Source organism: Rhagoletis pomonella, unplaced genomic scaffold (assembly GCF_013731165.1).
Source record: "Rhagoletis pomonella isolate Grant_MI unplaced genomic scaffold, Rhpom_1.0 Rhpom_scaffold_00017, whole genome shotgun sequence".
NCBI classification, from domain to species: domain Eukaryota; kingdom Metazoa; phylum Arthropoda; class Insecta; order Diptera; family Tephritidae; genus Rhagoletis; species Rhagoletis pomonella.
Window position 1 is genome coordinate 4,103,273 of NW_023458571.1, and position 22,236 is coordinate 4,125,508.

The 22,236-nt window shown below is 35.1% G+C and overlaps 1 protein-coding gene across 3 annotated transcripts in view; it reads right to left on the reverse strand.

Moving 5' to 3' along the window:
* LOC118749524 (CUGBP Elav-like family member 2) overlaps positions 1-22,236 on the reverse strand; it is a gene marked incomplete at its 5' end in the record, with an annotated part of 442,012 nt that overhangs the window by 110,670 nt on the left and 309,106 nt on the right.

Sequence of the window (22,236 nt, forward strand, 5' to 3'; positions counted from 1 at the left end):
AATAGCTCACTGAAAAGAAGAACTGAGCAAAAACAAATACATTATTGCTGCTTTATTAGATTTGAAACGTGCCTTTTAGACAATAGATCAAGACCCAAGAATGATAGAATACAAGATTGCGCCAATGAGAGAGGATTTCTGAGCGTAATTTTTGCGTGACGTCATCTTGGTGCAATTGCGAGAGAGAAATGCCAAAACGCATATAAAAATATGTAAACAATGCAGAAAAATATGTTAATTTTAATATTACATGGCCCAATTTTGCAGGAATCAATAAATATACAAAGATTGATTAATTAGGAACACGTAGAAATAACTTTGGACATGTAGCCCTTTAGTTAAGTACGATTTTTAGCACATGAAAAAATGGATGTATTAACAGTGTTTGCAATTTCATGTAGACCAAAAGGAAGGTGTGCAGCAAAGTGGATTTTTGGACTCGCCATTGTAAAAAGCCATGCACAGTGCATATTTATATTTGTGGACGGTACCCAACCACCATAAACTCCACAGCTTTTATTTGATAACTTTGTACCATTTCCGAGAGGATGCATGAGTGTGGCTTCTTTGGAAACAAATATTCTATGTAACTAAAACATAATTTATAGCTGAACTTTTAAATGCATAATAATTTGGCCACTGTTTTGTATTAGGTACGTAATAGCGCGGTAAGATGCCGCTTGAATTAGCGCCTGGCGACCTTATCCACTTGTGCATTACCTCATACCAGCACTAAAAATATTATTTTCAATATCTTCAATAGTGAAGTGCTTCATGCACACATAGTTCGATTTGGTGTTTAATGCATCTCCTCGCCAGCAGAACTGCTTCCACTTTTCCGCCAGATTTGCGTCCGTAGGAAACGAAAACAAAACTTATATCGCACGCTTTCCTTTTGTTTTTACTATTACACTTTGCCACGGCACACTTCATTTTGCTTTGTAATGTCTCAATAATTGTTTAAAACCACGCAGAAATATTAACGCACATATATTAAAATTGTTATTTGGTTTTTTCGTATGCTCACAATCAACAATTGCACCAAGATGACGTCACGCACACAGCTGAATCTGTCAAAATCACAAAGAGCGGATTAGCGGTACCGCGATTGGCGCAATCTCTATTTCTCTCAATCGTGATCAAGACGTATTATTGAGAAAGTTGTCCAATATAGGAATAAAAGGTATCGAACTGAATTGGTTTGAAAGTTTTATATAGAATCATGTGCAAAAAACAGCGATTGGATCGTCGGTATCAGAAGAAAGAAAAGTAATGATTGGGCTTCCATAAAATTCAGTGTTAGCACCTATTTTATTTAATATTTATATTAATGATATTTCACACAGCATTAAGTATGGCGATATCAATCTCTTTGCCGATGATACAATTATAATGATAAGTGGGGAAAATGTAAATGATATTGGTTCAAAGCTTCAAAACGATCTGGATGAAATATGTAATTGGCTATGCTTAAATAAACTCAAAGTAAACATCAGCAAAACCAAATTTATGGTTATATCTAGAAGAGGCCTAGATAATAATGATTTAGGCCATTTAAATATAAACCAGTAAACATTAGAAATAAATATTTATATTAAATATTTGGGTATAAAAATCGACCAAAAGTTAAACTTTAATGATCACGTCGATTATACTGTGAGCAAAATAGCAACGAAGTTATACTTCATGCGACGTACGTGTAAATTCTTAAACAGAAAGTATAAAATAATGGTATACAGAGCTATAATAGAACCCCTACTAAATTATTGCCGAACTATATTATTCATAATTAATGAAAGTAAGATTTATAAATTGCAAAAGCAACAGAACCGAGCAATGAGATTTATTCTTAGAAAACGTTATGACACCCCAATCAGAGACATGTTGGCGGCCCTCAATTGGTTAAGTGTTAAGCAACAACACTTCTATTACACTATGAAATTCGTTAAAAGCATTATAGATGGTAACCTGCCAGAATATTTAAAAGGTAGAATAAAGTATGGCAATGATATACATAACAAAAACACCCGTAAAAAAACTACTTTAACTTACCAATGTTTAAATGTGAGTCTGATAAAAGTAATCTCTATTATAAGGGTCTAAAATGTTATAATGAATTACCTAATAGTATTACCCAATGTTAAAACATAACTAAATTTAAAAGAAAATTATTTGCATACTGTAAGACTGTTTCAATATAACTAATGTGTTCTATCTCTATCCTCGCTAAGATCCTGTTGCCATTTACTTTTGTCCCGTGAAATTTTAAATGTATGTATATAAATGAATTCCCTAACAAATAGTCCTATTAGGCTTAAGTATTGCCTTTTTAATGCTAGGTTAAGCTTATAATTAAATATTGTTGTATGTAAGTGTATTAGCTCCAAAATGGTATTGGCAAGTAAATCGTTCATGACAATATCAGCAATAGTCATTGGCATTCCAAAGGTTTTAGAATAGAATTTATTGTTACACACGAAGTAATTATTGACCTTGAGACAAAAGTCTAGAATATTTTGGAACTTGTGCTTAGGAATCATTGTCATATTTTCTATTTTTTCCCATTTTTTCATAATTATTCTTGAAGCTAAGACTAGCCGTATTCGTTTCGTCATCCGTTAGCTAGTGGCGAATCGATGAAGCAACTGGCATAGATAAACATACGTTGGCAGCACTGAAAAAGATATGCCAAAAGTTACATTTGTTTGGGAGCACTTAATGAGTTGCTTGGCAGAACTGAGTTATTTAACAGTTCATAATGAAAACAAATCGGGGAAAAAATATTTAAAATTTAAAATTTTTTATTAAATTTACATTTAAAACGAAAAATTGACAACGAGCGACTAACTTTGGTAAGAAATTGCTTTTATTTGTAATTGAGATGTACAAATGCAATCTAAAATAACTTTTCAGGTTTCCCAATGGTTTGAAAATGAAGAAGTGCTCATGAGCGGGAGTGCAGGTGTATTTGCGGTCTTAAACACCATCCCTTCCAGCTCCAGCTCAGACTCTTCATCAAGCTCAGAAGAGTCCGAACGAGAAGAAGCAAGTAAATGCTCAAACTTTTGCGAAGTTATAGAAGGATATTCAGAAAAAGAATTTAAATCGCACATGAGACTTCGACGATCAACTGCCGAATATTTGATCGGTAGGCAAGCCAAATGGTTTTAATTTATGGCACATATATTTACCGCAAGCTTTTACAGAGAGATATGTAAGCAGTGTTCTACCAAAAACCCACTCTGGCGGTAGGGAAAGTGTGCCATCAAGGAAGAAAGTGTTGATGTTTATTTGGTACATCAGCAACACCATAACATTTCGACAACTTGGCAACCTATTTGGAGTATCTCAGCCTACTGGTTGGTCTGTTGTAAACAACGTTTCAACATGGATGGTATCACGAACGGTAGACACGAAAAGGAAATTTAAAGAAAAGAGTGGAATACCGGGAGTTATTGGAGCCATTGACTGCACGCATATTCGCATCAAAGCTCCAAAAGAAAATAAGGAATGCTATTTTGATCGGAAGCATAGCTACAGCTTAGTACTTCAAGCAGTAGTGGACGCTGATAAAAGATTTACCGACGTAAATTGTGGTGAGCCTGGATCACTTCACGACAGCAGAGTCCTTCGAAGATCTAACCTGTTTTTTAAAGCGCAGTCGGAGCCACGAAGTTTATTTCCAAACGAATCCTTCATTTTGGGTGATTCTGCATATCCTTCAACAAGCTGGTTAGTACCACCTTATAAGGATTACGGCAACTTGAGCGTATCGCAACGAAATTTTAACAAAGTGCACTCTTCTACCCGCATCGTTGTAGAAAACGCCTTTGGGTTATTAAAAACTCGATTTAGAAGATTGTTACATTTTACAGAACAAACCAATTTATGTTTCGTTGTCAATCTAATTGTTAGTGCCTGTATTCTCCATAATATTTGTATAACATTTGACGATTTAGATATTGAAATTGCCCAAAACGAATACCTTGAAAATAATATGGAAGATGAGCCTCTTACAGGCAATCACCATGTAAATTGTAATCGAAGAGATGTATTGTTTGCTTATTTGCAGGGGCAAAATTTGATTTAAAAACTAATAAATAAGTATAGGTTCGGGCGAAACCGAACTTTATACACGCACGTGTTAAACATCTTTTTTCGCATTTTTTATAAACTTCTTAACTTCGAATTAAAAGCAGGTGTTTTTATTCCCTACTTCAAAAATTTTCAATATATTTCCTTTTTGTACCAAGGACAATAGCTGTACCGTTTGGTAGAAATTGATAAATTGGTTACCGGGATACACATACATATCTAGTCTTAAGTTGGTGACGCCACGCCCATTTTCCAAAAATTTTTGATAGTAATATTTGCTGCTAAGAGGTTATTGTAAATAATTGTTATGCGAACAAAGTTGTAATATCCTTGTGCACAAGCACGCTCGGATATAAAAGGAAAAATTCGTGTATTAAATTTCACAAAAAACTAATTTTATTAAGCTACATATATAAAAACTAAATCACATTCAGTGTAACAAAAATAAATAAATAACTGAATTCAATAAAAAAGTTACATAGTGAATATGATTATTATACCCGAGCGCACTTGTGCACAAGGGTATATTAATTTTGTTCACATAACGGTTGTTTGTAACAGCCAAAACGAATCGAGATAGATATAGACAAATGTATACATAAATGATCAGAATGAATAAAGAAATCGATTAAGCCATGTCTGTCTGTCCGTCCGTCTGTCCGTCTGTCCGTCTGTCCGTCCGTCCGTGTACACGATAACTCGAGCAAAAATTGAGATATCTCAACGAAATTTGGTATGTAGGTTTCTGTTAATCCAAGGTAGGTTGGTATTGAAAATGGGCGAAATCGGACAATAACCACGCCCACTTCCCATATAACGGTAATTTCCAGAAATACGAAAACTGCGATATTTTAGTAACTACTGAAGATTATTCACTAAAAATTGATATTTATAATAAGTTTTAGACGAAAAATAAGAATATTATAAATTTTTGGAAAATGGGCGTAGCCACGCCTACTTATGGTTACATGTGTATATCTTGGTAACCGCTACACCAATTTCTTCCAAACTTGGCACAGTTGTTGGTCTTCGCACAACATACCAAATGGCCGAAAATTTTTAAAATCGCTTAATAACCACGCCCACCTCCCATATAACGGTAATTTAGAGAAATACATAATCTTCGATAAATCAGTAAATATTGAAGCTAATTTATTCAAAATGATGCTTACAACAATTCTTTACCAAGAAATACGTTTATGGTAAAATTTTGGAAAATGGGCGTGGCACCGCCCACTTATGATCACATATAAGTATATCGGTAACCGTTCTACCAATTTGTACCAAACCAAACCAAAAATAACGGCCGCTTCTCATATAACGGTAAATTTCAGAAATGCTTGAAACTTCAATATTTCGAAATTGAAGGACGCTAATTTATTCAAAATTGATACACCCCGGCTTACCATCTAGCGGAAGGTTTCGGAAAGGTGAAAAAACATATATTTAATACTTGCGCCGGGTATTTAATGTTCGGCTCCGCCCGAACTTAGACTTTCTTACTTGTTTTTTAATGGAGTTTTTTAACACCTCTAGTTTTTTTAATTCAATTTCCCTCAACATTTCAACAACAGAGTCGTGATATCTTCTTTTTTCTTCCAGCCGTCTCTCATTCAGTTTTAATTTCTCTTCATAATACCTTTCGCGGGCTGTTTTCCTGCGACGACTTGAAACTGATTGTGAAGAATCGATTTGAGAAGATAGTGGTGGTGGATGTGGGGATAATGCGGGGGGCGGAGTTGTAGCTGCTTGAGGAGATAGTGGAGGCGGAGGTGGGGATGATGCGGGTGGTGGAGATGCAGCTGCTGGAGATAGTGCTGGCCGATGTGGAGATGTTGTCGGGGGTGGTTGTGGGATGGAAGTCCTGTGAAGGGATGTTGCTGGTTGAGGAGATTTTGATTGCATGGTTGTAGGTGAGGATGATGTTAAGGACGTGTGTGCAGATAGACGATTGTTTGTGGATACTGTAGGCCTGTATGAAGAAGTTGATAAATGGGTCTGTGCTGTCTGTGAGGACGATTTTGAATGGTAGGATGGTGTTGGCCCTAGGAACACTGGGTATGAGGACTGTGGTGGCTGCGATGATAACTTGGAACGGTGTGGTGGTGTTGGCTTTGGAGGCGCTATTAAAATGTGGAATAGTCCTGGCTGTAAGGATGGTGAAGAGCAGTGAGATAGTATTGGCGCTGGCTTTATGAACACTTTTAATTTGTGGGATATCTGCTTTGTGGAAGCGGGACGGTGTGATGTTGCTGGCGTTGGAGATACTCCTTGCCTGTAGAATGGTGTGTGAAATATTGGTGCTGCTGAATGGTGGGAGGAGACTAGCTGTTGAGTTGCTGCTGGTTCCGAAGGAGATGGCACTGCCAGCGCTTGTGCTTGCACAGTGCCCGCATTAAGGGTGTGCTTATTGGCAAGCGCTATTACCGAAAATCTCCTCCATATAAGGGGCAACACATGGAGTAGCTCCAGTCCTTCCAGCGTTGTCCTTCGCGCACTTGAAGGCAGACAACAAAGTCCGCATTTTGCCTTCTAATGTAACCGGGGTTGTGGAAGGGTCCTATATAAAAATAAAACAAATTAAAAAAACACAAATTAAAAACACTCATTCAACTTACTGTGAAGCCTTGTGCTACCATGTCTTCCAAAACATGAGCATAGGTATTTCTTTTTTTCCTAGTGTGAAGAAACTCCTCCTTCCGGGCCAAGTAGCACTTCAGCAAACCTTTGGTTTCGACCACTGTCCACACCTTGCGTTTCCTTTAAAAAATGCTTATTAATTTCTTATATTAAATTATTTAAAAACAAAAACTAAATATTTACGATTTATCTTCTGTTGCCATTTTTGATTTTAAATTCTGTTTGCTGTTTCAAAAATGTTACATTTGAAATTGTCATGTTTGGTAGCATTGAGGGAAGCTGTTATACCCATGATACAAAAAACAAGGTAGTTCCATTGTCACTTTTTCGTCGCCATATTAACAACCTGACAATTAAGCAGATTGTGACATTTCGTGCTACCATACCTAATATCTAAAATCCTTCAAATTTTCTTATTAATGTTTTGTCGATTTAAAATTATTTTGTTCTTAAGCATAGCATAATAAGAAATAAACAAGAAATAAGTGTGAAATTCCACATTTCCTTGAAACATTTTTGCAACATGAAGCTAGCAACACAATTTTCATGACATTTTTAAATACAATGTATATTTTAAATTGTGTGAAAGCTGACAGTTTATAGAATTCAGTAGCGACGAAAACAAAGGGGGGTTAAGTGGTTAAACCTTACCCAAGCCGATCATAAAACTTGCGACGCAATTTCGGCTTATGCCTGTGGGTCTTGGCAAGAATATAATCCCTGAAGGTTTAGCTTAAAATGGTTTTCGGGATACACCCTGTGAACATGTTACTTTCCAGAAGGTGTGGCGCCCGTTTTTCTATACATATTTTCGTTGGAAAAATACCTTATCTCTGTATTCTAGGTAAATGCTTCCAGAGGTTTTTATGCGTCACCAGAATTTTAGTTTATTTGGCTTATACCGCTAGCTCTTTTCAACGGCTACGAGATTGTTTTCATATACCTCCATTTTTCATAGGTTTGGGATTGATTTCATTTACTTCTATTCCTAGTTCTACGGTGGCACGCCGCATTTTCCAATAAACTCTTATGAGCTTCAGATTGACTTCATATACATATATCCATACAAAGTTCCAGGACTTTACCACAAATACTTCCAGAGATATGCACTATGAAAAATTCGATTTGTATGGGAGGTTCTACACGCCCTTTAGATATCGGTTTTGTTTTAGCCTATAACCATTATTGGAAAACTTGTGTCCGAAATATCAAAAAAAAGCCGGTATGGGCATTGTGACTCCTCAAGCGAAATGAACTAATGATTGCAAAAAAATGAAATCAAACGTCCTAGTTGACCAAAAAAGAACATTAGACTTCATTCTCTCAACTTCTCAGAATGTAGAATAGCTAAGAAATATATAATAAGATAGGATATATTAAAACAGCCTCCAGAACATTTACCAAAAGACGCCCCTGAACTACACAAATCAGTTTGATTGAAAATTTGTGTTTATCTATTTATTTTATACTTCACTTTTGGGTGTGTCAAAATTTCATCTGAAAATAATATGTGTTGCTCAAAAAATTTCGCGGCCCATTGGTCCCAAAGTAAATTCCATTTGCTGTTAAATGGACAAAGACAATATGTATTAAATAACAGATCGAAATGTGTAATTTCAGTAATTTGTGTAAATGTCTAATTTCAGAATTACATAAGAATCACGTATCCGACATAGAAAACTACATTGTGAATTAATGAGATGACATGAGGACACTAACATAATTTTCAAATATGTTCACTAAAATTGTATTAATATTGAAATAATGATTTGGCAAGTTGTTATCGAATTTAATATAAAATTTAAACGTTTTCAAAATAAGATATTGATTAGTTTTAAAGGCTATATATTAATACAACTATTTACTTTATAATCCCAAATTTATGATATAAAATGTCCCACACCAAAAAACTTACAATTGGGTAATGCCGCTTCGAATTTTTCACAATTGAGCAATTGTCAAAAATCTGCTTTTTAATCAAAAAGTTGTTTATTGAAACTACCTTCTTTTTTGTATCATGGTTATACCAGTTTTATGAGGTGTCACCATGCTCGTCAGTGCTAGCTAACTTTGTTGTTGCTTTCACATACAAATTTTCTGACAAGCGAGCAGAGCTCTAACATAGCGAGCAGAGAAGTGGCGAAACGAATGCGCCTACTGTTGGTATATTTGTAAACATCAAGAGAAACAATTACATCTTCTTCACATACATTTATATCGGACAGTTCATTTATTAATTTTAAAGAATTTTGTATATTGTAAATAGTCTTCACTGATGAGTGGCTTTAGAATTTCTCCAACATATTTAGACAAATTTCAACATGGGCCTTTACAGGATGAGGCAATACGACGTAGAGGGATTTCAGGTTTATGGATTTTTGGGAACCCATAAAGTCTTGGAGCTGTTGCTGCAATACTGGTAAGATGTTGCTTTTCTTTTGCGTTTATGTATTTTGTTTTATGTTTTGTTTTTTGATGAACGTGTTAAACTCCGATTCACTTAGGCCCACTCGCAGAACAGCAGGTTATCTATTTAACTCGAAGTTTACCGGTTAAATTAATAAATTGTCTTGCACAATCAATGGTTAGGAGTAAAATTAGAGTTAAATCGTTAAATATTTAGCCCAGCAACTTTCGAAGGTTAACTTGCTAACTCTACATATGTCAATTCTGTCAGTAACAAGAATAAAGAAATTGAGATTTCAAAAATATTTAGTGTAAAAAAATATTTTTGAGTACATACATATGTACATTAGACTGCATCACCAAAAAAAGTAGCGGGTTTTCCGCCTGGATTACAAAATGTATTATATTTTAAGACGTCCACCAAAATATTTCGGAAAAATATTAAGACTTAAGCGAGCTGGAGCAATTTGAAAATACCTCCAAAAATTGGATTTTTATGAATAAAATAGTTTCTTTGAAAAAGTACCCTCATATGACAAAACAGATTAGGCTTAAAAAATCTGCATAAAAATATTTAAAAATCTTTTCAAATAACTGTGCCAAAACTATTTTGATTTAGACTTATAGGATCTCGGTAGAAAGGTATTTTCCAACTATTTTTATTTATGTGCAAAAAAAGTCATTCGTGTCCCAATTTGTTTTTTTTTTTTTTGTCAAATACCAACACATCTTAATTCAACTTTGAATGATGTTCGTTCATCCTACCTTTCTCTTTCATCCTTTGAATGAGCTTATTAGCAAAGAAATAAAAAGGGTGAGAAAATACCTTCCAGTGATACCTCACAAGTCTAAATCGAAAGAGATTAGAATAAAGTTAAAAAACAGCATTTAAAATCTCATTATTACGATTCCGTTCAAAACTTTTTTTAATATTTTTTAATATTTTTATGTAAGTTTTTTAAGCTTAAACCGTTTTGCCATTTGAGTTGATTAAAAAAAAAAAAACATATTAAATAAACTATTTTTATTCATAAAATCTCCATTTTTGGAGGCGTTTTCAATCGGTCCAGCTCGCCTAATTCTTAATATTTTTCCTGAAATATTTTGGTGGGCGTCTTAAAATATAATAGATTTTATAATTCCATTGGAAAAACAGTACCGATTTTTTTTGTATGGAGAGTGATGCTGTCTAATGTGCCTACATATGTACATACATAAGCACGTATTCATTTTTGCCGCCTTCAACTCTGAGGTTTCGGTCAGTGTCGTGAGAAAAATATTTGCCATTAAATTCTTTAGCTTTGCTGTTTGTATTCGAAATTTGATATTCAATTTCAAATAATAAACGGAAACAATGAAAACAAACATCAAAAAAGAGAGAGTGGTGCCTACTTAATTTAGAAATCCCTCGGGTTACTTAACTCTGGGCCAGATTTCAATGCTGCAAGACATTGTCGGGTTGAGGAATATAAACATTTAACTCTGAGGTACTGAGCTCTGTATTTATATATTAAACTCTGGATTTTCTGCAAGTGGGCCTTAGTGTGCGGTTTAGTTGGATTTCTGTGTGGTGCAAATTATTTTTTGCTGCTCTAATATTCATGTTTGTTTGTGTTATTTCCATGTTCAACATTTTCATGAGGAAGATTTGTTTAGTTTTCTCTATTTTCTGTTTTATATTTTGGGATGTGCAATTTATTGTTGTCTTTTTAACTGAGTTTGTCAAAAGCTTCTTACATTCTAACAAGAATTTTAATTGCTCCATCTACTTAGCTAACTTCTGTTTTTGGTTGCTAAAATACTTTAATCTTGTGCATGTGTGGTCTTCGTGTTTGTATTTCATATGTTTGTAGTAGTAGTTCATGTTCTTTGTTGTATATTTATCGCTGTGCACCGGATAATAAAAAAAATTTCGGCAGGCCTTCCGAGTATAATATATTTGTTTAGTTTTTCCGATCAGTTTCATTTGGTTGAAATTCTAATTATTGTTAGGCTTTTCTTATCAAGTTAGATCATCTACCCGTTGTGTAAATAAAAGGACTTTATTTAGCTTTTTTCCCGACGTTTCGCTAAGATTTTTAGCATCTTCAGGGGATTTTTTTGTTTATTTACCTGCGCAGTAATAAATATAAAACATTAATAAAACAACAAAAACCTAATAAACGAATGAATACATACCTTTGGAAGATTGCCTCTGTTTGCCCTGTCGCCAAGAATAAACGTGCGTGTTCTCCTTGTGATTTTCGTCCTATAAGTGTTTTACCTGCTTTATCAAAAGTATTTGAGTCCATTATGTTTGAACAAATCTCTCGCCATATGTCGGAAAATCATTTGCTTTCCCCTTTCCAGTCAGGCTTTAGAGCTGGGCATGGATGTGCTACCGCAATGGTTAAAATTTTAGACGACTTACGAATTTCTTATGACAAAGGTGAATTGTCCCTACTGTGTTTACTAGAGTTCTCCAAAGCATTTGACTCCGTTGATCATACATTGCTCTGCTCAAAGCTCGCTTACTACTTCGGCTTTGGCAAAAATGCACTGTCCCTCATGAAAAGTTATTTATCAGGCAGAACCCAGCGTGTGAAGATTGGCTCAGTATCCTCAAAGACAAAGTCTGTGATCTGTGGCGTTCCCCAAGGGTCCATTTTGGGTCCGTTGCCATTTAGCGCCTTCGTCAATGATATTTTCTTGACTTTCCGATATGTAAATGCTCATGCATATGCAGATGATCTCGAGATATACTTATCTGGTCCATTTCAGGATGTAATTGGAATTACTGCAAACCTAAATCAGGACTTGTCTTCTGTTTCGAGATGGGCCACTCAAAACGGCCTCTGTCTTAACCCGGTTAAGTCGTATGTTCTACCTGTCTACAAGAAGAAATTCAGGTTTAGCTACATTCCACCAGTTTGTCTCGGTACGACTTCTCTTGTATTAGTCGAAAAAATAACCAACCTGGGTTTTGTTATTAACCTTACCTGTGTCGATCACATTAACTCCGTCGTGGGCAAACTATATTGTACTCAAAGAAATTTAAGGCAATCTGCACCGTTTACTCCAACTCTTATCAAACAAAAGCTTGCGCTTCAATTAATTTTGCCTATTATTACCTATTCTGAGTTGGTATACAGAAAGCTCGACTCCAGGTCTTCTTATAAAATTGATACCTTATTTAATAATGTTACGCGCTATGTTTATGGAATACGGAAATTTGATCATATATCCGCCTGGAGGTCTAGTTTACTAGGATGTGAAATTTCTGATTATTTAAAAGCCAGAAACTGTATTTTTCTTTTTAAAATGTTGAGTACAAAAGAGCCACATTATCTTTATAAAAAAACTGATTTTTCCAAAATCTGAGCGTTCTTATGATCTAATTGTGCCTGTCTTCAAACTTATGAGCACCACAAGACTGTTTTTCATCAATGCTATTAGAATTTGGAACTCTATACCTGCTACCATTAGGAGCAAAATCAACAGAAGCAACTTCAAAAATACTCTTTATAATTATTTCTCTAAAAATTGATGAACCATCTACATATTTGCAATAATATATAATTAAGTGTTTTTTTTAGCTTTGTTAACATACCATAATGTTTGTATATATGTTATAAGTAGGGATGTGCCGGATAGAGAATTTGCCGGATAACTGGATTCCGGATATCCTGAAAAAAATAAGAGCCGGATTCGGATATCCGATCGGATATCCGGTAGACTCTTGCCCTTAATAAATTTCATAATGTTATAATAGGTTTTTTGTTTAGCTAGAATTCCTGCTTTTTCGAGTTGAACTATCCAATACGTAATTAAGAATACAAAATGTCCACTCTGAAATCCAAGTTATGATATAATCCTGCATTAAATAGATAACTCCTCCGTCTGCAACCCGGATTTATCGACTATTTTTGGTGAATAAAGGAGAAAAGTCAAAGACAAAAGATAAAGAGCAATGAACGCCGCTAAGAAAAAACGCGTGTTTAATTTATTTTTTTAAATGTGAAGAAAATCGAACTAATATGCATGGTTACATATCGTTTCGCTTCCCGAATCGCCCCGTAAGGCTTCATTGTTGCAATATTTTGTGACACACGTTTCAAAACTCATTTTATTTTCTGACATCAGTAAATCTAAAAACTGGGTAGTTAGCTTGGAGAAACCTGCCGAATCATATGAAAAACGCCGAACTCTACTGAAAGCTTCTATTGAAGAGCGAGACCAGGATATGCTTTGAGTAAATCGCCAACGGCTCTGATACTGATTCCGGTTTTTGTACTGATCCTTTGATTGGGTGGAATCATAGACGGCCGCTGTGGTGTAGCGGTTCAACCCAACATAAAAAAAAACAATAAAAAAAGTTTTTTTTTGTAATAGCGGTCGCCCCTCGACAGGTAATGGCAAACCTCCGAGTGTATTTCTGCCATGAAAACAGCTTCTCATAAAAATACAATCGCCGTTCGGAGTCGGCGTAAAATTGTAGGTCCTTCCCCATGTTTGACAACAGCAATGCGCACGCCACAAATCGGGGGAGAAGCCCGGCCAATCACTAACAAATGTGTAAGCACCAATTCTATTATTATTATAGTCGCAAAGAATTTCCAACAATTTTTTTACTTTGGCAATGAATTATCTCTGTGAACCACCTTCCTCGGTGAACTCAAAAATAGTGTTTAGTGCAGAGGTGGGCAGCTTCGACAGAGAATTTTTGTAGTGTGCGTGCAATTGATGCCACTGTGTGCGTGCGAACAAGTCGTGCGGCTAAATGAAGCTTTCGCTGCCTTCTAAAGCAGAGCGTGTATGTATACGCGAATATGCCCAGGTCTGGTTTAGTGCATCGGGTAGCATTTATGTTGAAAATAGAAATTCGGTCTTAAGCAGTAATGCGGAAATGCTTCTTTTCATAATGAAAAATATATAAATGTTTAACTCTTAATTACTAATTAGATACTACTAAATTTGATTACGAAAATGTAACAAAAATACCTGAACTATATTTTTAAATAGAATCTTCTATAATCGAAATCCGGAAATCCGGCCGGATTTTAACCAGTATGCGGCCGGATAGTCGGATAACAGAAAAAAGGCCGGATATAAGCCGGATTCCGGATATCTACCGGATACACGGCACATCCCTAGTTATAAGTTTTATGTATCCGTGTTATCTCTGTTTAATTGAATGCGTCATATGCGTTTGTATATATTTTAGAATTTTAATTTTCAATATATAAATAAATAAGTATTATCTTTACTTTTATCATTATTGTACTATAAAAGATTGAATCTTATAGTACTAATGCCTAAACCGAAATAAATAAATAAATAAAAAATAGTTATGCTTAACACAAAAGAGTTATTAACTTACATTACATTTAACATTAAACTATGGAACGTAAACCAAAAAATAATTACCAACGCTTCTGGTAGCTTTGTCCAAACTGAATGTTATTAATATTTATAAAGATAATAAATAAACTGCAGCGATGTCAACAGTATCCTCTTTCTTGTTCATTACATTGTCCCTCTTCTGCATTATTTTTAAGCTTTCTAATGTGAATTTTGTTTTTGCTCTTTTCTCTACATCAATTATTCTTGCGTTCGCCAAATCAGCTGTATGGCCACTCACGGTGGAGAGAATACAGAAGGTGGCGCCGATGGCAACACCGTTAATCGGCTCTCAGTGAATTTGACAGAATCAGCTTGTTTGCTGACGTCACAGTCGAGTTGACAGCAGTAGTGATGTGCTGAGTTAATACTTTTAAGTATTGATCGATATTCGGAACTGATTTAAAAAGTACATTTAGGTTTGGAATAAAAGTGCACGTAGGCCAAAAATATGGAAAAACCGATTCAGGGAGACTCGCCTATCAAAACCCGAATGAAGGAGCCAATAGAGCTTTTAATACTAATCCATATAAAAGATGTCGGTTCGAGGCCATAATGTAGAGAAACTTTTATTTGTTTGAAGCATTTTTGTTCCAGCTGAATCGGACGATATCATTTAGGTAGGTCTGGGGACAGATTCTGTAACCAGTTAGCGACAATTTTCGAATCGGTATCGGTTTTGTTATCGTACGATATTAAATTTTTTTACGTCCACAAGTGCGATATCGATTCGAAACTTGGCGCTAGCTGGTTACAGAATCTCCCCCCTGACAGGCTTCTTGATCCGTCAAAGCATTTTTCTTGAACCTTGGATCGACTAAGGTAAAATAATATTTCTCTGTTGCGATAAGTTCAAGTGTTTTAGCCAATATCATATAAATTAGTAATGAAAGTTTTTTCTAAACTTCAAATGCATAAATATAATGGGGAAGGTTTAATGTAAAGAATCGGTATCGGGTGCCGAAAAGGAAGTATTGGGTACCGAGATCTGTTTTAAGTATTGGGTACCGACAATTCAGCACATCACTAGAGAGCAGTTTTATTTGCCGCTCTCAGTTGTCAACTCTACGATGACGTCACGCCAAAATTACTCTCACGAATTCTGGTGCGATCGGCGCAATCTTGGATTCTATCATTCTTGATGGCCACTGGTGTTCATATTCTGAACTAGCGCTGTGCTTTGTTTTTTTATGTCTGCTTCGTGTTCGCTAAGACGAGTACCCAGGGATCGCTTGGTTGTTCCGGTGTTCACTTTGTCGCAGTTTTTGGCTTCTTTACCATTGCACTTTATTTAATAAACCACATTGTTTTGTTTGTTTATTTCTATAGGGGTTTTTTGTTTTTGTAAATATTGTGGATAAAGTGCAATTGGATTTGTATGCTAGCGTTATGTTTTGTTGTTTGGCAATGTGTTAATTTAAGTTCTTGGACAACTGCGGAACATAAGTATCGCGGAAATATCGATTTGTGGTGTTTGTTGTTACTTTACTCGACGTTCTATTTAGGCGGCCGTTTATTTCTGTAATTTTTTGTTTTATTAAGTCGCGTAGCTATTACTTTTTAGGATCTTTTTGAGGTTATCTATCTTTATGTCGTAAAATTTCCTGTAACTCAATGTAAGTGTTTTGTGTATTAAATTTTTTGCCATATAGATTTTGTATTTTTTAGGTTGTGATGATAAGAAATTTATCAAACGATCTGAAGATGACGGTTTTGAGTACCAGTCCAGTAGGAGATTATTTCTTTCTCTGTGGATGCGAGCATCAAGAAAGGGGATGCTGGCTTTACGTGCCATTTCCATGGTGAATTGGAGTTTGTGGTGGTATTTGTTGAGGGTTTTTAAGATTATATTTACGTCTTTGTGGTTAACTATTACAAAGATATCGTCTACATATTTTGATATAAATTTAATATCGATGTTTAAGTGTTTTAGCTCCAAAATGGTATAGTCAAGTAAATCGTCCATCACAATATCAGCAAAAGTGGGAGAAAAAAGGTTGCCCATTGGCTTTCCTAAAGTTTGAGAATAGGCAAACGTCTAGGATATTTCGGAACTTGTTCTTAGGAATCATTGTCATATTTTCTCTTTTTCCCAATTTTTTCATAATTAGTCCTGAAGCTAAGACCATGATACAAAAAAGAAGGTAGTTCCATTGTCACTTTTTCGTCGCCATATTAACATCCTGACAATGAAGTAGATTGTGATATTTCGTGCTACCATACTCAATATCTAAAATCCTCAAAATTTTGTTATTATTTTCTTGTTTATTTACTAACATTTTGTTCTTAGAACCGAAATTTAAACAAGCAAAAGGTATTTTACTTGTACAGTAATATTGGTATGCATAAAAACGGAGCAATTGCTTTTTCTTAAAATGTCATATCTTTCACTTAAATTTGTTTGAACATATTGAGTACAAGGTCTGAAATTTTAAGAAAAAGCATTCGCTTAGGTTTTATGCATTGTGTCCAAACGCTTAACCCAAGCAAAAAATTTTTACATACAAGTGTGATCAAACAATTAAACGTTAGTTTAAAATAAAGAGTTCACATTTTCGGATAAAAATTTATGAATAAATTCGGTTTGAAATATGGACCTTTTTGTAAAAAATACTTTGGTCAGCATAGCCGGAGTTGGACTTACATTTTCGCTGTCAAAATGCAAATTTTACTCCATTTTTAAATGAATAAATCATCAATGTTGTTTCACACACCCTCCAATATTGAACAGTAAAATATATTTATTTTTACGCAAAGAAACAACGATATTGTCGAAATATACTAGAATTGGACAATACTCACTTCTCTGAAAGTCATGAGGCCCATGGGTACGGTGACCATATTAACCAACGTAAAATAAAGGACATTTTTTCAAAATTATTTGGGAATACGTAAATACAACTTGTATGATAAAAGTACCTTGCCCATATCGTAATTTATATCAAATATTTACCAGTTAATTATATTATTTAATTGTATAAGTTCCCCTGCTGTAGCGAAAAATGAAGCCAAATCCTTTTCAAGGACTTCGCCATCCTTTGCTACCAAAATGCGTTTACCATAATTATGGTAATTATAATTCATACTGCACGACGAAACCAACACACAGTGGTTCAAAATTGGAATTCAATGTTCAGAATCCACCGCAGCCTTAATTTTTCCACCAATTTTTACTAAAAACCCAAAAAAAAAATATTTATTTTGGTGAACATTTTTTTGATGACATTTTTAAAAATTTTTGTTGTATATTTTTTTATTTTGGGAAAACCATACAATTGTTTTCAACAAGTTTTAGTTATGTAACATTTATTAACTGGAAGAGGAGAATACATTTTCTTCAAAATTGCTACCTTTTCTGCATTTTGCACTAAAAAATTTAATATAATCAAATTAAAATTCAGAAATCAGGCTCAATTGGTCTCATGCAAACATTGTAAGCTTTCATAAAAAAAAAAAATAAATTAATCAAATTAAGTGCAAAATGGAGTGAATGAATGCCAGTATTGAACCACCGTGCAGCAGGGGATTTATTGTTCTCTTTCAGTGGAACTGGAAACTCAGCGTGCAACACGATCCTGGGCACAACTTTCCCTATGCTTTATAGATTGTACAAAGATTATCGATTAAATAGAAACCCTTAAGTAGGGTGCGAAACAAACTGGCGAAAGTTTTCATTATCTTCTATACTAATTATATAAAGAGAAGTCCATTTTTTTTGTAACAGGTAATCTCGCGAACGGCTGATCCGATTTTCATGAAATTTTGTATACAAATAGCTTTCGGTAACCACCATGTTTTAGGCTAAAAAAATTTTACTTTTTTCGGGTAGGTGGACCAAGGACTGGTCTATTCGAAAAAATCTTATTATAGTCCGATTTGCTTAAAATTAAGTACGTAAGTAGCTTTTTAGCATATATTAGCATATATGACCCATTTTTTCCGGGAACTGGTCCAGGCACCGATCTATTCGAAAAAATCGAATTTACGGTCCGATTTGCTTCAAATTCGGTGCGCAGGTAGCTTTTTGCCTGGATAAGCTTATAGATTCCTGTTTTCCAATTTTCATGCAATTTCGAATATAAATAGCTTTAAGTAACGACCATATCAAGGGGCGAATTCGTCACTAGGCAAGATTTTTTTGCGCCAATCAGAAACAACGGATACTGTCAAAATATAATTATAATATATAATATATATATATATATATACTAATATATATTTAGAAAGCCGTTTGTTAGTTTTCGCAAGGCTCGAGAGCGGCTGAACCGATTTTTTTGAAACTGCCCGTGTCCCAAGGATGGTTTTAGGCTGAAAAAAAATCTATATGTAAAGGAGGCGTGGCACTTCCCATACAAACCGAATTTCTCATGCTACATATCTCTGAAAGTGTGCATTGGTAGAGTCCTGGAACTTGGTATGGAGATATACGAAATCAATCGCATACTCATGAAGAAAGAGGGCAGCTGTTGGAAAGGGGGGCGTGGCACCTCCCATACAAATCGAATTTTTATACTGCATATCTCTGAAAGTATTCATGGTACAGTACTGGAACTTCGTATGGAGATATGTATATAGTTGAAATCAAGCCCATACTCATGGAGAAAATTTGGGCTATTTGAAAAGGGGTGTGAGGCCTACAAACGTACCGACCTTTAGCTATCTTTGAATGAATTTTTTTATTTTTCTGTAGGTGTGTTTGTGAGTGAAATCCTCCTAAATGATTGTACGGATTTTAACGAAACTTTTTGTGTATTTGAGTGGGTCTCTGGATGGTTTAGTTTCACAATTTAATCCGACAGTTGGCGCTGTAGTTGAGTTATTACTAAAAATCTTATTTATGATCCGATTTGGCTAATGTTTTAAATATGTATGCAATACTATTGCAAAAACGTGCTGCCAAGTGGTGCTGAAGTCGAGCTATTACTAAAAATAGCCAAGTGAGAAAAGGGGCCGTGAAGGTCAGATTAAATCGACCTGTTGCACCATTGAGTATATCGAACGCTCCTGCGTTGCAATTGGCCCAATGGATGTGATTTTCCAATATTATTATGCGTTCAAACTTTTAAGGTATTTCGTCTGAAATAAGTATATGTATATTGCATTTCTGTAGAACAATGATTCGCACCCATTTTGAAATTGCCACCTACTATACTATAAAGCTTCTAGGACATTCACTATAGAACCGGGTCATTGTTGCCACCAGGGAGTGAAGAGGAAAAAATTTATTTCGCTTTGCGAATAACCGTGCTATGAAATGTCGCACAACTGGAGAATTTCAAGAACGGATATAACACTTTCCTTAGGTTACTTAAAGCGGCAAGTGACCACCAAACCTTAATCTTAGCAGACTAATGTGCCAATGAAAATCGTAAACGTGAATTGTTGGTGAAAGTGGTGGACCAAAAAGTTTCTATAAAATATATAAAAATTTTGGGCGGGACGAAGTTCGCCGGGTCTGCTAGTATTTTATAAGGGACATTTTTATTTTTCATATTCTGCGTTTAAAAATTTACCTCTGACAAATGCAAAGCCGATTTAAAGGACAGTTTAAGAAATAAAGGACAAACGGCGGCCTTTAATTTGAAAAGAATTATAAAGGACAGGGGGTTAAAATAAAGGACTGTCCTTTAAAATAAAGCACGGATGGTCACCGTACCCATGGGTCCCAAAGTATATTCCGTTGTCAAGTTACTTGAAAGAAATGGACAAAGACAATATCGAAATGTGTAATTTCGGGGTCTGAATTATATCAGAAACAATCGTATCCGACATAAAAAACTGTAACAGTCCTTGCTAGCTACATTGTGAAATAATCAGATGACATAATGAGGCTAAAAAAAATATAAATTATATTCACTAAAATTTTATTAATGTAAAAATAAAGATTTTGGCAAGTAGTTATCAAATTTAACGCAAAATCTAAACATTTTTTTTATTTGTAAAAGGTAAATGTTAATACAACTATTTTATTTATACTCCCAAATTTAGGATATAAAATCCCCTCCACCAAAAAACTTAAGTTGGGTAACGCCACTTCGAATTTTTTACAATTAATCAAAAAGTTGTTTATTGAAACTACCTTCTTTTTTGTATCATGGCTAAGACTGTTGGAATATTTGTAAACAGAGAGACTACATCAAACGAAACAAGAACATCTTCTTCACATACGTTTATATCGGACAGTTTATTTTTTTAAATTTAAAGAATTTTTTATGTTGTAGGAATCTCTCCAACATGCTTAGACATATTCGAACATGGGACTTTACACGACGACAAAATAGGACGTAGAGGGATTCAAGGTTTATGGATTTTTGGCAACCCATAAAGTCTTTCAAAATATTCAACCATCGAAAGACCCACTAAACATTTATTCGAGTTTTGTGTCGTCGCGAACTGCCCTCAGCAGTATAAAATATCAAAGTGTGATCCCGAAAAATACCTAAATAAATAATAAGACATTGTCTGTATCAAAATAAATAAATTATTGTTTACATACAAAATACGAACGGTAGTTAAGTGAGAGATGGGTGTCAAGGGCGCTCCCCTACAAGAGCGCAGCTACCCAATCCAAAGCGCAAGCAAAAAAAATGCATATTTTACAATTACTGCATGTACCCCAAAAAGCAAAACCAGCAACAACAACGGTAAATAAAACTCTTATACTGCTAACACTCCATCACAAACACCAGATGCAGCCAAGCAAAGAGCACCATATTGCTCTCCCACGATTGAGAGAAATAGAGATTGCGCCTATCGCGGTACCTCTAATCCGCTCTTTGTGATTTTGACAGAATCAGCTGTGTGCGTGACGTCATCTTGGTGCAATTGTTTATTGTGAGCATACGAAAAAACCAAATAACAATTTTAATATTTGTGCGTTAATATATCTGCGTGGTCAATTATTGAGACATTACAAAGCAAAATGAAGTGTGCAGTGGCAGAGTGTAATAGTGAAAACAAAAGGAAAGCGTGCGATATAAGTTTTTTTTTTCGTTTCCTACGAACGCAAAACTGGCGAAAAGGTGGAAGAAGTTCTGCCGGCGAGGAGATGCATTAAACACCAAATCGAGCTACATATGTGTGCATGAAGCACTTTACCAGTGAAGATATTGAAAATAATACACAGTTCGAAATGGGTAACATATTGTGTATTTTCATTTTAATTGCCTTGCTTCCAAAGAAGCCACATTCATGCATCCTCTCGAAAATGGTACAAAAGTCGTCAAATCAAAGCTGTGGAGTTCATGGTACCGTCCACAAATATAAATATGCACTCTGCATGGCTTTTTACAATTTATTCTTTGGGGCGAGTCCGATAATTCACTTTGCTGCACACCTTCCTTTTGGTCTACATGAAATTGCAAACACTGTTAATACATCAATTTTTTCATGTGCTAAAAATCGTACTTACCTAAAGGGCTACATGTCCAAAATTATTGCTACGTATTCCTAATTAATCGGCCGCTGTGGTGTAGTGGTAAGCAGTGCGCGCCTTCACTCATCAGTACCTGGGTTCAAGCCCTGGTCAAAGCAACATCCCAAAAAATATAGAAAAAGGTTTTTTCTTAACAGCGGTCGTCCCTCGGCAGGCAATGGCAAACCTCCGAGTGTATTTCTGCCATGAAAACCAGCTTCTCATTAAAATACAATCGCCGTTCGGACTCGGCAGAAAACTGTAGGTCCCTCCGCTTTATGTGACAACATCAAGGCGCACGC